This window comes from Populus alba, chromosome 5 (genome assembly GCF_005239225.2).
Source record: "Populus alba chromosome 5, ASM523922v2, whole genome shotgun sequence".
In the NCBI taxonomy this organism is placed as follows: Eukaryota; Viridiplantae; Streptophyta; class Magnoliopsida; order Malpighiales; family Salicaceae; genus Populus; species Populus alba.
Genome location: NC_133288.1, coordinates 11,017,900 through 11,035,732, shown reverse-complemented (window position 1 = coordinate 11,035,732; position 17,833 = coordinate 11,017,900). Strand labels below are relative to the sequence as shown.

General features: G+C 37.4%; 1 pseudogene; it reads left to right on the top strand.

The window, feature by feature from the left end:
• The first annotated feature begins 12,221 nt into the window (after positions 1–12,221).
• LOC118045783 (uncharacterized) lies at positions 12,222–16,251 on the top strand (annotated as a pseudogene).
• The last annotated feature ends 1,582 nt before the right edge of the window (positions 16,252–17,833 follow it).

Sequence of the window (17,833 nt, the reverse complement as noted above, 5' to 3'; positions counted from 1 at the left end):
GATCTTGTTTTTTATTATTATTATTATTATTATTATTATCATTTGTCTTTCCAAGTCTTATAAGCATACATGTTTGGAAGACTTTAACGAGCTAAAAAGGGGGAGAAAATACATAGTGTAAAAATTTATCTTTGTCATGCTTGCACAAAAACATCACTTTATAGGCATGCCTTGGAATGTTATCCATTTTTGGTGAATTTATGAGAGATTTTTGTCAATGTTTTCTAGAGAAAAATAAATGATCTTTTTAGAAACAATAATCACATGGACCTAGAGAAGGATCTCTAATCCATTTGGAGATATGTGATCATGAGATCTTAGAAATAATTTGTCACGAGGACCTGAAAATAGTTGGTCACGGAACCTGGAGATAAATGGTCACGGGACGTGAAGACATAATAGAGATTTAATGGAGATTGTTTTTCATGGAGACATTTTATATTTGGAAAAAACTTGATGAGTTCAAGAGCAAGAAAGAGAATCAATTATCAAGCAGCAGAAATATGGCTAATGAAGGTCAGACAAAAAGGACATTGACTTTTTCAGGCAGTGAGGCTGCAGTCTAAGAATGTGGAATCTGTTAGGTATATTGCCAATTATGTGGCTGCCTATGTCAAAGAAGATGGCTGCCATGTGAGAGTCAAAGAGGGCTGCTGGTGCAGCCACCATTGTTGACAAATGGTAACACCCATGTGCAGCTGCTGGAAAATGAAGAAGAGAAGCCACCATTCCTGCCTATAAATAGGCACTAAGTGTAGAGAGCAAAATGAGAGAGTTGTGAGTGCAATAGAGAGAAAGAGGAGCTGCTGCCATGGGCAGCAGCCCTGCTGCCATTGCAGCAATGAGTAAGTTGAGTGAGTGGATGTGATCCTCCTCCTCCATGTATTATTGTATCCTTTCTCTAATCTCTAATAAATGGACTCTCTCCCGTGGATGTAGGCGGTTTTGCCGAACCACGTAAAATATTGTGTCTCAGTGTGCTTATTCCTCCGTTGAGCAATTATCAGTTCATCACCGGTCACCGGATTCCGCCCAACAATTGGTATCAGAGCATATGGTTTAAAGTGGTGTTTGATCTTTGCTCAAAAATAAAAGTTGTCCAAATGGTGTTTTGACCATCCCACTGTGTAGAGGAGGCCGAGACGAAGCCACTGGTGAAAACGGCGTCAAAATCGGACGTCGTACATGGCCGCACTCTCCATCACTCTCCGGCAAGGCGTCTGCCCACGCGCGCAGACGCGCCCCACGCATGCCACGCGTCTTCTTCACCCGGATGAGTTGACCCGACCCGAAGACCAGCTGACCCGACCCATATGAACAGTAGACATGAACAGTGTCATTATGAACAGTATGCATGAACAGTGACGTCATCATGACATCAGCATGATGCAAGGATGACATCATCATACACAGTCAGCAAAAAGCAATTGACTAGTCAACATCCATGTCAGCATATGGGGACCCACATGCCATGTCATCAGCCGCGAGCCGAGCCACGCCAAGCCGAGTTGAGCCGAGCCGAATTGGAACTGAGCCGAGCCGCGAGCCGAGGGATAGGATCCAGTGTAGCTGATCCTACGTGCAACCGGATCTGAGATTGAATTGAATCTGAGCCGTTGATCAGGCCAGAATTGTTTTGATCAAATCTTAGCCGTCTGATGTGCGATTTGGACGATTCAAGACATGTTTCCAGCTAATTTGATCATTCCGGATGCAATGGTACGGTCCGATCGTTGAGATTCGAGATCGAAAATGGCAGTGGTGAATTATTGAAGAGAGATTGCCCGATCAAGAGGCATCTGAGGGTCATCATGGTGGTCGATGGAGATGAAGAAGAAGAAGGTGCATATGTTTACCCAATTACATGTGCTGAACTGTTAAATGGGAAAATTTTAATGCCTTGATGGAAGGCAAAATTGGGACACTCTGGACACCCGAGATGTGGACGATATGAGGTGTAGAGTGAAAACTGATGAAGACCAATCTTGACGAATCTAAACACTAGTAGTCTCGCTAGATGTTGAGAAATCATGTATTAAACCTGTATATTCCAGATCACTTGTAAGGAAAGCCGCAACAAAGCTAGCAAATGGTTGTATATACGGAGAGACAGTACGATGGATAGATATAGCCTAAGAAGTTCTGTCTAGGAGATTGGGTTTTAAGCGGGACCGTTGTGACCCCTCCAATCTTTCCTGGGAACTTGCTTAGTGGAAGGATTATCCATACGGTACTATTTTCGTATATATAGCAGTTTGTAATGAAACAGTTGAAGACTAGCAGGATGACGGCACAAGGGGAACAATTGGGTTCCGCATGATCAAGGATCTGATGGAGTGGTGATTTCTCCAAAGAAGTTAGATTCGGTGACTGTGATTTCTCGAGGGGAGAATTGATGAAGACCCTGATAATGGAAGAGAAATACAGCAAGGGGATAAAGATTGGCACCCTATTTTGACTTGGCCAGGTGTTGTGACAGGATGAGCTGCTGTCAAACATAAGCAAGGAATAGGGAGAAATCTGGAGAACAAAAATTGCACAAGGGCACACGGAGATTGTGCAAGAGTACCCGAGGGATCCAACGAGGTACTGTAATGAGACAACAGGTGCAAGGAGAAGAAGAGTTCACAGATGAAGCTCAGAGCAGAGACTGTGTACAACATGAAGTCTCTTATGCTCTTGATGAAGACAACAGGCGAAGACCTTTCCAATGCATGAAAGGATGGAAAGATGAGCTGTTGCAGAGGCACCTAATTGAGGGGGTGCAAACGCCTATGATAAAAGGCGACCGCCTATGAAAGGCGAAGACACCAACGAGAGGTGGTGTAGGTGGAGCTGTCAAGCAGAAAGGCATAGAAGCTCCAAACATAGAAATCGAGGTGGAGGATTGCGAGGAGTATACCGCAAGTTTCTCTTTCTATGTAGTTAGTGGCAGTAATCTCTCCTAAGTCCACATGGTGGTAGAGAATCTTGGAGCCACTGGAGTCATCCCCAATGAAGGAGGATGAGACCGCCCCATGACAGCGGGCGGAGACACCTTAGAGAGAAGGTGTGAGGGCTATGAAATGAGCCCAAGATCAGGTCGCCCAAGACAACGGGCGTAGACACCTCAGATGGAAGGTGTGGGCCACGATGTGAGCCCAGTTCAGACCGCCGCATGACGACGAGCGGAGACACCTCAAGAGAAGGTGTGAGGGCCACGATATGAGCCCAGTTCAGACCGCCGCATGACGACGAGCGGAGACACCTCGGATGGAAGGTGTGAGGGCCATGATATGAGCCCATTTCAGACCGCCGCATGACGACGAGCGGAGACACCTCAAGAGAAGGTGTGGGGGCCACGATATGAGCCCAGTTCAGAACGCCCCAGAGCTAATATGATGGCTAGATATAAGTGGACAGAAGGATAGCCAATGAAGTGGCTATGATGAGTATGAAGACAAATGCAGGATTGACTTTCATGGATATTGCCCCCATGCTAAAGATCAATGAGCTAGAAGACATTTGCCTTGGACAATAAGTGGATAATTTGTGGAGCATTAAGACGCGGCTGCTATGAAGGAGCAGAGGGCATGCGCAGGTTCTGGAAACGAGTTGACTCTTGTCAAGGTGGTGAGCTCGGTGATGGCATTGTAATACTCAGAGTATGAAAACATACATGGATCAACCTTTAATGGGCTGCCCCCATGGTTAAAGGTGGAGAGCTACCTGGACTCTTACGACTAAGAGCGAGAGACTCATGGAGAAGTAAGGCGTGGTTCCTATGGTGGAACAGAGGGCAGGCGCAACTCCTGGATGAGTAGACTCTTGGAAGAGTGGTGGGCTTGTGATCATATTGAGATACTCACATAATGACTGTCACACTTGGAATATCCGTTTGAGGGGGTGTTGTAAGCCTTGGTGTGAGGCTTGATAAATCATTCCGGACCGAGCATGGTTGATATGCTCGAAGGGGAATGTTCCCAGAGACAAGCGTTAACACTCTTCAGATGTGATGTGTGAGACCATCTGGTTGAAGTGATCCTTTGGTGTAAGCAAGGGTGTGCTTTAGTGACTCTGGTGATTGGAAGGTTTGGCGAGTACCTGTAAACTTAGCCGGAGACGCTCTCGGAATGGTAAGCTTGGAAGAGCTGCAAGATGCAAGCTTGTGCTGAAGAAGCAAGCGGACAATTGCCCCACATGAATGGCAAAGGGGGTGATTGTTAGGTATATTGCCAATTATGTGGCTGCCTATGTCAAAGAAGATGGCTGCCATGTGAGAGTCAAAGAGGGCTGCCATGTATCGCTCTGATACCAATTGTTGGGCGGAATCCGGTGACCGGTGATGAACTGATAATTGCTCAACAGAGGGATAAGCACACTGAGACACAATATTTTACGTGGTTCGGCAAAACCGCCTACATCCACGGGAGAGAGTCCATTTATTAGAGTAGAGAAAGAATACAATAAATACATGGAGGAGGATCATCCACTCAACTCACATCTCTGCTGCCCTTGCAGCTGCAGGGCTGCTGCCCATGGCAGCAGCCCTTTCTCTTCTCTTCACTCTTTCACACACTCACGTTATTCTCCCTCTCACACTTTGGCTCTCTTTGCATGCCTCATTTATAGGCTAATGGTGGCTGCCATCTTCTTCAACAAAGGCTGCTGCCACTTGCTTAGTGGTGGTGGCCACTTCAATGGTGGTGGGGTAGTCCCACTAATGGCAATACCTAACAGAATCTGCAAAGGTCAACCGTGAGGTTCATGTCAACCTTGATTTATCAAAGCCTCAATCTGAAGAAATGAATGATGAGTTGGAAATAGAGAAGCACATGCAAAGCAATGGAAATCGGGCCACAGCTTGTCAGACAGACGGATTATTGGTGTTTTTTGGAAGTGAAGCAAGGTCCAGGAACATCGAATCAGCAGGCTCCCATGAGATTTATGACTATCTTGCATTATCAAAGCCTAAATTTGAAGATGCGTGAAAATGAGTTCAAAAGTGAGGAAGGGGAGAAGGAATTACACTTGACTAATAAAGAGAAACGTTGAAGGCAATATTCTGCAGGAAAGTTGCCTGAAAAGAAGTGGCCAAGATGACGCAGAGATTATGGGGGTGAATTAATGAGAAAAACTCCGATGTGAAACCAGCTGTAAACAGTGTCGTCAGACCGGAGCATGGAGGAAGAAAATGAAATGCACGTGCAGAACGATAAACATGTTGACACCGCTGGTGCATTGGAAAGCAGTCCAAACCTCAAGAAGTGTGCCTGTGCTATTGAACCAGACCCAGATAGTAATGGCAAAGATTACGACGGAGGCGTAGAAAAAGTAATGGCAAAGATGTTGCAGAGTTCACCAAAATCCTAGTTCTTTTTGGCTACGATAAATTTACCCGTTGTGGGATGCAAAATTTTATTGGGGAGCAATCCAGCCGCGCAAGTTTGATGCTTATGAAAAAGCCACCTCTTCATAGGCCAAGTAATATCTAATTACTCTCTAATTCCAATTAAATCATGAAAATAACAACCTAGCACTGCGACCAAGTCCTTACGTTTATGAGATAATTATATATTAAACTATGTTAATTTGTGAGCATCAAACTCGAGTGAATGTGTGTCATTGATGATACATACATACTTATATATGTGTGCGCGCGCGCCTTAAGATGTATATGCAGTCATGATCTCCCATGAAAACTTTATACCAATGTATCAAAATGATCACGAGTCTCTGTATATCATGATTTTTCTTTAGTAATTTTGTGCAAAACAACGTCCAAACTTAATATTAATCAGTCCCAAAATATGCAACCGTCATCAAAACATGTCTGAAGTTGATGTTTCTGCATATAGTTACAGATACAGAATAATGAACAAGGTCAATGGGCTTGCCTCTTTCAATTTATCATGATGGCTTCAACTCATAACTAGGACATGGATACGAGAGCAGCATCTTCCAAGAAGTCTAGTCTCCAATCCCATTTTAGAACGCATCCTCACCAAACACTTTTTCAGTAAACTTGGAAGGAATGGAACATCATGGGGAATAAAAAAAAGGTGAACCAGTAAAGCCTCGTAAAGAAAAAGGGCATAATTACAGCGAAGGAGATGATTCCCTACTCATTACGCTCAATTCAAAACGGAGTTTCCTAAGCCCAAGTTTGACGAAGCTTGCTGTCGTCTTCCTGCTATAAAAAAGCATATCATTTTGCTTTTCATTTGACATGGCCATGGTGGGGCTGCTTCAGAGACATGCTCAGTGAGGGACAGTGAGCTAGCCATTTCTTATTTGTCTTGTTAAAGAAGCATGCAAAGCCTTGGAGCCTCCTGATTTGAGCAAAGAGTAATCTGCTCTCCCTGCATCATTCTTTTTCTCCTCTTTTTTTGACTGGTATATGATTCGTTCCTCAGTACTTTTGATGCAGTCCGTTCCTTGTGTTTGACCAACGACAATCTAGCCTGAACGCAAATCTCCGTTGAAGATCATCGGTGATTTGAAGGGTTAATTAAATTGGAAATAATTAAATTATAGAAACAAAATCCGATTAGAGCTAGTGGAAATGATTAAGACTAGCTTTAGACGAAACACGTTGCGCAACTGATTAATTAAGGCTGTAGTTTTCAATAATTAAACAAGCAAGCACATGCTCTTCCTAGTCAACCATCAGAACAAGTTGAGGATTAATTTTCTTCATGACATGTTTGGCAGCTGAGAAGCTTTAAGAATAATATGTTCCTAATCAGATTGATAGAGATGGACGCAAGAATTGAAAGATAATTAATTACACAAATGCATGGTTGTTACAAACTCGCCATGTTTTTGAGCCCCGTATTTGACCATGAAGATAAATTTGATTTGATCACTAATTTGTATTTGTATTGTTCAATTCGGTGACTTTTTTAGAGCTTGATTTGTACTTATTATCCCTTTTTTACTTTTCAAATAATCTCACTTTAATTGGTTTATAAAATAAATATATAAAAAAAGAGCAATAGTTTTTATTTTATAGTTTGATAATGCATGTTGCTCTTAAAATTATTTATAAGTAGCGATTTTTTATTGTCACGATATAAGAGATGGGATTGTAAAAACAAAAGAAACAAGATAAAAAAAAAAAAAAAAAAAAAATTTAGATAGTTGTGTTTGATAATGATATATAAGATAAAGTAATTATTTATGTATTATGTTTGATTATAGTGGATAAGAAAAAATAAAATTTGAAAAAAATTATTTTACCCTTAATATATATTGTTTTCAAACTTATATATTTTAAAAAATAATTCGATATTATTTTTTCTTACTTTAGTTTATATTAAGTGATGAAATTAATGATACATTCTTAGTTATAAAACCAATATTGACTTCACAGGTTGACTCAAGACCTGAATTGGCCCGAGTTTAAGAGAAACATAGAGAAATGATTGACTCGACTTGATTTGGTAAAAAACCTAGGTTAACCAGAGATAAAACACTGGTCAAATACTAGTTGAATATTTTGAAAACAATCTGGTCAAAACAAGGTTGTTTTGATTATTATTTTTTTAAAAAAATAGGCCAGTCGTGTTAACCCTCCCGACTTGTGACCTAAGCATCGACTTCCGAGTCAGGTCTTAAAACTATGATAATAACTACTTTTATTTATATGTTGACTCTCCTAACATAGGTTTTAGACCTTGCTCAGGTAGATCCCAAGTCAGGTTTTAAGACTATAATCATAATAACTTTTATTTTTATATTGAATTTTATGTTGACCCGGATCAACCATCGAGTTGATTTTTTAAAATTACAATAATAATTATTTTTATTTTTACATATCTTAGTTAAATAATTTTGAAGTTGAGAGTTTTTTAAAATAATATTTTAGGAATATATATTGTCTTTTAAGACTTGTCCCCTCTATATCTTCTATTTTAAAAGTGCAAAAATCAACTTTAATTTTTTTAAAAAAATAAATTTATTTTTATATTTTTATCTTTATTTATTTAATCAAATATACTTTTATTTTTAATATCTCTGTATTTTTTTTATCCTATGATATGATAGTAATCAAATGCTACCGAAAAAGAATGGTGGTGCTTTAACTTACAACAACGAACAAAATTGCAATGAATGTCCCACTGGTTGGTTGGGCATCTAATAGTTTGAATCATAATAATCAGAAACTATATTCTATGATATATAATATATTATATATATATATATATATATATATATATATATATATATATATATATATATATTCTTCTTGAGGTGGACCACTTTTTTGAAGAATTCCTTAGCCTCGACATATGAACCAGATTATTATTATTATAACTTTTGTGGCCTTCGGTCAATTTCTCAAGATAACAAAGTAATGTAGCTAATAGGCCCTTTTTTTTTCTTCTGGGGGCTGCGCACAAGTCCTGCTACTGAACAAATGGGAATCCGAGGACCTTACAGTATTATCTTCCTCTCTCTGAATATTATTAAATATCTCATGTGATCCCCTCATCATGCCTACCTTGGAGTTGACCTAACATTTTTTGTACGTATTCACAAACATAAATACCTAGGGAACTACCTTTCCAAACTTATTTATATATTTATATATATATATATATATTTGTGGTGTTGGATTTTCCTATTAATATTTAATAAATACTAACAAGCATGTGGAGGCTAAATATTAGTTTGTTTTATGAAAGGGTGTGTTAAAAAGGGACTGCTGGAAGCTTCAGCTGAATTTAGATATTTAAATTAAGTGAGATAAATAAAATTATAAGAAATTAAGTTATTTTTTATTTTCTTATACACCAAATCATAACTGTTTAATTTAAATCTAGAGCAAGATGGTTATATAAAAATAAAAATACTATTAGAAAAAACAATGAATAAAATTATGAAGTAAAATTGTATTTTTCATCAAAACTGTATTTTTTTTTATTCATGTAATTTTTTGTGTTGTGACAATAAATTATTGTTTTATTAGTAATAGCTATACAAAAAAAAGATATTCACAAAAATTATAATTATTTGAATGAAAAAGGGAAAAATATATATTTGTAACCAAAAACTTTGTTTTATTCATGTTTTTTCTTATTTTCTTAACGAAAACATGCCTTTTTCTAAGAGAAACATTTAACAAAAAAAACATGTTATGATAATAAAAGCAAATCCAATTAAAAAAATCATAAATAGACCATTTTTTACGCATTTATACGAAAAAAAAAAAACTATAAGAATAATAAATATAAGAAAATTATATTAAAAAATACAATAAAAATAAAATAGACATTATTAATAATCAAATTATTTTAAAAGTTTTATATTTTAGGTTAATACATGATTATTCATAAAAATAATTGTTAATATTATCATAAAATGCTGTAATTCTCTTACAGAAAACATAATAAGCTAAATAAATTCATTTTCAATCTTAAAACACCTTCTAATAACTCTAAAATTCAAAACCCAACAGAATAAAATAAAATAAAAAAACTTTATGGATCACGATCGATTCTCTCCAGCATATTTATAGAGAAAAACTACATTCATTAATCTCTTATCTCCAACACCATATTTATAGTTTTCTATACTAAAATTATTTAAAATCATTAAAAAATAATTTTAAATAAAAAATTTAAAAATATTTTGTTAAACAAAAAAAAAAAAGAGGAAACTTTTCGGTTTTGTTATGGTTTAACGAGCAGTTGTCATAACATTAAAATGACACGACAATTGAAAAGAATACTATTGATCTGGATCAGTGTTCCTTCAACACATGTTTCCCTCTTCATAGGGTTTGTACTTAAATCATACGAGGAGCTAGATTCGTGAGAGTGTCTCAATGATTTTTTATTTTTTATTATTTTATTTTATTTTGTGGAGACAGGAGCCCCCACATCACCTAGCACCTTTAATGGGGGCATGTCATGAACACAAAACATTAATACTAACGAATGCATGTAATAAATTGACCTTATTAAAAGCCTTTATTGCTAGCTCTTAAGCAGTTGGAAGTCTACCTAATTAGAATCTAACCTGAGGATCCAAGAAAAAAAAACCTATCTATTCTAAGATATCAAATTCTATGAAAAATACGAAGGTTTCTAAGAAAATAATGGCATTAATTAATTCAATAAGTATTGAAGAATTTGAACAAGTTTGAAAGTTGCTGAACTATTTAATTTATGAGGTTAACATCAGATAAAGAACTGTTAATGCAATTTATAAGTCTATTTAGAAGTATTGTAAAAGTTATTTTTTTAAAGTGTTTTTCATTTAAAAATACTTTAAAATAATATTTTATTTTTTAACATAAGTACATCAAAACAATCAAAAAAATATTAATTTAAAACTTAAAAAAAAAACATTCAAAATTTTGAAAAATAGCAAGCCAACCGCACTTTCAAGTGATGCTTAAGACATCTTTTTCTTTTTGGTTATAAACTAAAATTGATTATGCTTTAAAATCCAAAATGTTAGGGAAGTTACTTTTCATTGTGTTTAGATGATGGATGATCATGTATTCATGTCTATCTTTTGTTCTCCATAACTGAAACCTTAAAGGGTTGGTGATGAGGGCTGGACTTCTTGCAAAATAGTCTCTTTTTGAGAATTTTAGAGACTCTTAAATGATTAGGTCAGTGATTTTATTATATAAAAAGTTGTAGTAAATAAACATTAAATTATAAGAACAAGAAAGTTTGTTCTTAGTTTATATATGATAAATGTTAACAGTGCATTGTAAGAGAGTGAAAATAGTGGATTTCTTTACCGGATTATTCAGACTATATTTATAACCTTATTTTTTTCTTTTCTTACTCGAGGGTTGCATGTCTTTTCCTATATATATATATATATATATCCAAGTGGAAGGAAAACCTTTATAATCAATATTAATATTGATTGTAAGTGTCTCTTTCTATGACATTAATTATTGATGGGAAATATACATGCTTGTAAAAAGACGATCCTACATCAATCTATATATATAACATTAATGTCAATGAGATTATCTTTTATATTCAACATTAATATTGATTGACGTATGGACGACCTTTATAAGAATTTTTGTATAGTTAGGATGTTAGGAGATGATGATCATAGATTCCTGTTTTGGGGGCTCGTATCTAAAGGAATCCTTTGCTCAAATAGCTTTGACCCTAGAACCTTAGATCTGGTGTGTAACCGAACATAAAGGGGTTGAGTTTAAACATTTTACTAGATTTACAAGAGTCTGGTCTTGATGCATAGTCAAGCTTAATAGGAGGGTTGGGTCTAATATTTTTATTGGAACTTCTTGCTATAGGATTTGAACACTTCTGAGTTTTTTATAATGTATTTTTTTTAATATCCCTTATAGTCATAAACTTTACAAGAAAATTTTTTTTTTTTCAATGTCAAATACATCCATCCATAAAAAAATAATTTAATTATTCTTGAATAAAACAAGTCCATCCAAGTTGGTTTCTTTTTCATTAGTTTATCTTGTAATGTTTTGCCTCTAAAGAACTAATATTCACAAACATCATCTTAGCCCTGCACTCCAAGTAAAACCCAAAAGTAAGAATTAATAATATTCACCTACTTCTACCCGTAACCAAGACCCAAGCATGACTATAAACAATTTTAATCACCAGAAACTTCTGGGAAATTTTCTTAGAAATTGCTTAACTATTTGAAATGAAAAGGACACTAAACTTGTATATGGTTAGATGAAGCCACATGCACTGCATAATTGCTTCTCGTTGCTACAATAAAAAGAATTAATAAGGTCAATGCTCCTTTTTATATCATGGTCCAAGGCATTTCAAGCGTCATGCACAAATGTGACCCAAATTAAAATTATGTTATATTCATAAGATTTCATTGAGGTGTGACCCAAATTTAAAATCACAAACATCACCTGTAAAAAAATATATTATGATTAAATTAATTTATATATATATATATATATTTTATCTTTTTTATTCAATTATCAAATCTAACAACTATTATTATGATTAAAAGACTAAAATAGAACAAAAAAAAACTAAGTAGTAATATATGAAGTGAGGTTTTAATTTGTAAGAACTTCGGAGCTGCATAGTTGGACAGAAAACAGCTTTTACAAGCCACCAGCTGATTATTTGACTTTTTAGCAAGGACACTGAAGAAAAATGGCAGAGTAGGTCCCACACACACACATAACTCATTAAAAAAAAAGAAAAAACCCCTTAATTGGCCAAAAAATAATACATTGATAACTAGCATAATTAATAAAACTAAACACAGTCACAAAAAACACCTCTGGATGAGCAAAGTCAATGTCCTTTCCATCACTGTTTGTCAAGGTAAGAGAGTCAATTGAGAGGGAGCAGAGTGGGGTTATTATAACTTATCATTATCGAAGCAAAACTGGGCATGTTTTACTTTGATTGGAGTTGTAGTAAATGAGCTTTCTTATTTGTGTTGTGCAGTGAGAGAAAGAGGGAGACTGAAAGAAAAAGAAAGAGGGATCCTTTCTCTGAGCTCTCTTTAAGTTTGTGTTAATGGAGTCTTGATGATCCAGGAGTGTTTAGAAAGGGGTTCTTTAAACTGTGTGTCCATTTAATGTGGAACCCTTTTTCTGTTTTATTTCTTTTGGTAAGGTTTGGGGATCTGGATTTTGGGTTCTAGGTCTTAGCTCTCTCCACCTCTCTTTCTTGGGTTTCTTCTAAATCTGTTTTCTTTCTTATACTCTCTTTCTGGAATTGAGACATTTCATTCTGAGCTCTGGTTTTTGACCCGCAATTTGTTGAAGTATACATCTTTGTACAGATTCTGTTTCTTGTTTTTGGGTTCCTTATAAAAAGTCTGATTCTTTGGGGGGAGAAAAATCTGTGTTCCTTTCTGAGCTTTTCTTGATCTGTTTAGGGTTTTGAAACTTAGCCTTGTTTTTGAGAAATTTGAGTTTTTCTTAGAGGGGCTAAACCAAAATTGTTTTCGTTGAATCTTGAGCTAGATTTGCTTTCTTGGTTTTGTCTCAGTTGATTGGTAAGTTACAAGATTTGATGCATCTTTCTCTGTGGAAGCCTATATCTCAGTGTGCTGCTCTGCTCTTGGACAAGAAGAGCAGAAGGAAAGATGGGTCTGAAACCGGTCTTGATATCAAGAGGGACTCATCTATTCTTCGAAAACTTCAAGAACACAAGCTCAGGGAGGCTCTTGAAGAAGCATCTGAAGATGGGTTACTCCTTAAATCTCAAGATATGGAGTCTGAGACTCCTGCAAACCAAGATGAGAGTCTTGGGAGATCAAGATCCCTAGCAAGACTCCATGCGCAGCGAGAATTCTTGCGTGCCACTGCGTTAGCTGCTGAACGAATATTTGAGAATGAAGAATCTATACCTGACCTTCATGAGGCATTCTCCAAGTTCCTCATGATGTATCCAAAGTATCAGTCTTCAGAGAAGGTGGATCAGTTAAGGTCAGATGAGTATGCACATTTGTCTCAAAGGTATGCCTTGATTACTGTGGATTTGGGCTTTTTTCATATCTTCAGTCTTTGCATTATTGGGATTCTTCAACATTTAGCTTGTCGGAGATAACTGCAAATTTGAGTAATCATGCTCTGTATGGTGGTGCTGAAAAGGGCACTGTGGAATATGATATAAAGACTAGAATAATGGATTATTTGAATATCCCTGAGCATGAGTATGGTCTTGTTTTTACTGTGAGTAGAGGGTCGGCCTTTAAATTGCTTGCTGAATCGTACCCTTTTCATACCAATAAGAAGTTGTTGACTATGTTTGATTACGAGAGCCAGTCAGTGAATTGGATGGCTCAAAGTGCCAAAGAGAAGGGTGCTAAAGTTTATAATGCGTGGTTTAAATGGCCAACTCTTAAACTTTGTTCCACTGATTTGAGAAAGCAAATTTCAAATAAGAAGAGGAGGAAGAAGGATTCAGCAGTTGGTTTGTTTGTATTTCCAGTGCAGTCGAGAGTTACTGGGGTAAAGTATTCGTACCAGTGGATGGCACTAGCTCAACAGAACCATTGGCATGTCTTGCTTGATGCTGGTTCATTGGGTCCTAAAGATATGGATTCACTTGGGCTGTCCTTGTTTCGTCCTGACTTCATTATCACGTCATTTTACAGAGTATTTGGATATGATCCTACTGGTTTTTGGATGTCTTCTTATCAAGAAATCAGTGATGGGAAGCCTCCAAAATCAGTCTGGCAGTACAGGGTCTGGAATGGTAAAGATTACTCCCGAGTTTCCTATGTATTTGAGTGATTCTGTGGATGGGTTGGATGGGTTGGTTGGCATTGAAGATGATGAGGTTGCTGGGAATGCTGAAAAAGCCACAGAAAATCATCCAGTAACACAGTTGCCTGCCTTTTCTGGTGCTTTCACATCTTCTCAGGTGAGGGATGTATTCGAGACTGAGATGGAGCATGAGAACAGTTCTGACAGAGATGGAACGAGCACCATATTTGAAGAAACTGAAAGTATTTCAGTGGGGGAAGTGATGAAAAAGCCCTGTCTTCAGCGAAGATGAATCATCGGACAACTCATTCTGGATTGATTTGGGCCAGAGTCCCTTGGGATCAGACAGTGCAGGCCAGTTGAACAAGCCGAAACTGTCCTCTCCATTACCACCTTTCTGGCTTTCTGTAAAGAAGAACAACGCGAGACTCTCCCCAAAACCAACATCCCAAAGTATACGGCAGCCCAATGTAATGATGACAAAGGGGTAAACTCGGGGTCACATGATGACCACCATGTGTTGTCTTTCGATGCTGCTGTTCTATCAGTTTCACAGGAACTGGACCATGTTAAGGAGGTTTCTGAAGAAGAACAATTTTCAGGAACAGACCTCTCTTCAAGAAACAATAAGAAGGGCTCAGATCGTTTGCATGTTCATGAGATTGAGGAGGAACCTGGAACCAGCTTCTTTTTCAAACTCTGCCATAAACAGATCCCATCTCAATAATTCAACCTCTGGTTTGCAACATAACCTAACAAATGGCTCAACTGCTGCAATTTGCTCGGAGATGAAAGAAAGTGCTATAAGACGAGAAACAGAAGGTGAAATTCAGATTGTTGGGGAGAAGGGAAGGGGAGTAGATATGGTGGTGGTGGTAGATTCTTTGGGTTGGAAGAGAATGGACATTCAAGCAGGGGAAGAAGGGTATCGTTTAGCATGGAGGACAACCACAAAGAGCGTCTGAGCCATACTCTGGAGCCAGGAGAGATATCTGCAACCAGCCTGGATGATGAAGATTACAGCACTGATGGAGAATATGTCGATGGGCAAGATTGGGATAGAAGGGAACCTGAGATAATTTGCCGACACCTGGACCATGTGAATATGTTGGGTCTCAACAAAACTACTCTCCGACTGAGATATTTGATCAACTGGCTAGTAACCTCTTTACTTCAACTCAGGTTACCCAGTCCAGATGGAGATGGAAGGGTGAATCTTGTACACATCTATGGCCAAAAAATAAAATATGAAAGGGGTGCAGCAGTAGCTTTCAATGTCAGAGATAGAAACCGGGGCTTATAAATCCAGAAGTTGTTCAGAAGCTAGCTGAAAGAGAAGGTGTCTCTCTTGGCATTGGTTTCTTAGTCACATAAGGATTCTAGATAGCCCAAGACCACAATACGGTGCTGTGAACCTTGAAGATACTTCTTTATGCAGACCAATGGAAAATGGGCATCATAATGGAAAAAGGGGGTTCATAAGGGTTGAGGTAGTCACCGCATCTCTGGGATTCCTGACCAACTTTGAGGATGTGTACAAGTTGTGGGCTTTTGTTTCCAAGTTTCTTAATCCAACCTTTATCAACGACGGTGGCCTCCCAACTGTTGAAGAGGGCACGGAGGCTTGAGTTTTGGGATATATGTATTAATAGTTTTGTTCCAGGATGAAAACAAATGAACTTAGAAGGCATGGACAATCAATTAGGGTGCAAAATCTGAGAGTCAGAGCCGAAAGATTGAGGGTTGTTAAATCTGTGTGGCCAGATCCTTTTGCTCTTCCTCATGACTCTCTGATGCAATGGGTGAATTTGTTAATTCTTGTTTGTTTGATATTTCCCCCTTTCTCCCATTTATCATTTTTTTTTTTTTGGGGTAGAGGTGGCTTTAGAATCTGTATCAACTCGGCAAGTTATGTTGATCTCCAAGCAGAATTATATGGATAGAACTTTCAGCACCCAAAACGTTCCTGCTTACGCTCCATATCTGTAAAAAAAACACTCAAACCTTATTTTGCCTGTTAGTCTATGATAGCTTGAATTCGAGACTGCATGCTTAAGTATTAGCTTTTGTTACCACTTAAGTTGTACCTCAAGAGAATCGTGTTTTGTTGGGAAGAGGAACTGGTATCCCAAGAAATTCGCAGCCTAGTGCATATCTGTTAGGAGATGATGCTGGATATCGACTGTAATCAGGATAACTAGGTTTAACTAGTACTACAAATGCTGGTCTAATTCCGCTTGACAAGCCAACATGAAGCTCGACTAGGACTGAGTTTTTTTAAAAACAATTCAGGTGACTTTCGGAGTCAGCTTGTAATTTGGTTGATTCAGTCAAATCAAACACTTCAAGAAGCATGTAGTTTGGTCTTTAAACCGCCCGCTTTGTCCTTCACATCCTTGTCTTGTTGGTAGATTGCAGGTAGTGCTAAGCAGTAACGTTTGATACGTCTTCATCCAAAGTAGTTGTCTTATTGTTAATCTGCTTCTCTTTTCCTTAACTTCAAAGCTAACAGTATGGAAAAGAAACGTCCAAAACCATTAGTATGGGCAAAGTCATGCTCCGAGGAATAGTGAGTTGATGTTAGCAGGGAGTGGATATCTCCAAAGCTCATCATCAATTTCAGGGGGTCTCTATTTCCTTTAGTAATAATCATATCATTGGGCCACACCCATTTTACTTTGTTTCCCATGGAAATAATGGTGGACGTATGCATGATTCTGCTTCCTTTCCTTTTGCTGATTGTTGATTCTCACTGTTCAGTGTTCTTGGAGAGCCTGGGAGAGTCCTTTTCGTAAAGTAGGTGTGGGCATGGCATTGCAAATTTCATTTTGAAACCATATCATGATGATCAATACATGCTTTTTCCTAGAAAAAAGAAAAAGGAAAAGGAAAAGGAAAAGAAACCTCAATACTTGACTAACTGCCAGATACTCTTAGTTACCATTTCAAATGGGAAATCCTCTGTACAATTCAAAAGATAGCATAGCATAATAAACTATGAAAAGAATGGCGCTTGTTTGACGAAGCAGCTCTCCTGTGGGGGGAGTTGCTTCTAAAGGGAACTTTTACGCTGTTGCTGGTGACGGTGAATCGTTGACGAGCTTCACCTGATGAGATGAGACTGTTCGTGGTAGCCTAGTTGGCTACTAAACTGGAAGACTTGGAAGATATTGCTTGTCATAATCATAAACAAGAAATGTTGCTTGCATCAACGAAGATACTTCAAATGTTCAGCCTAATGCTTCCCATGCCAAATTATTATATCAGATTATCAAGAGAAAAGGGTAAGAGAGTTCCTTCCGATTCAAACTATAATTTTGTTTTCTAAATTCTTTTTAATAGAATAAGATTGATAAGGACAGATAAAAAAATTCCAATCTCAATAGGAGAAAGCAACATGTCACCAGAAATTGAAGGTCTGGTGTGTCTGTACAAAGTTATTTCTGTCCACTACGCATATTAAAAATTTAAAAAGCACTGCAATTTCAGCAGGCAGATCAACCATCTTTTAAGCTCTGAGATATTAAACCAAATGTCACTTAAATATTAACAAAAAGCAAAAGTGAAGAATTCCTTCAGCTTGTGATTGGGTCCCGGTTGGTAACTAAAGGAAGATCCAAATCTCAGATCTTCCCA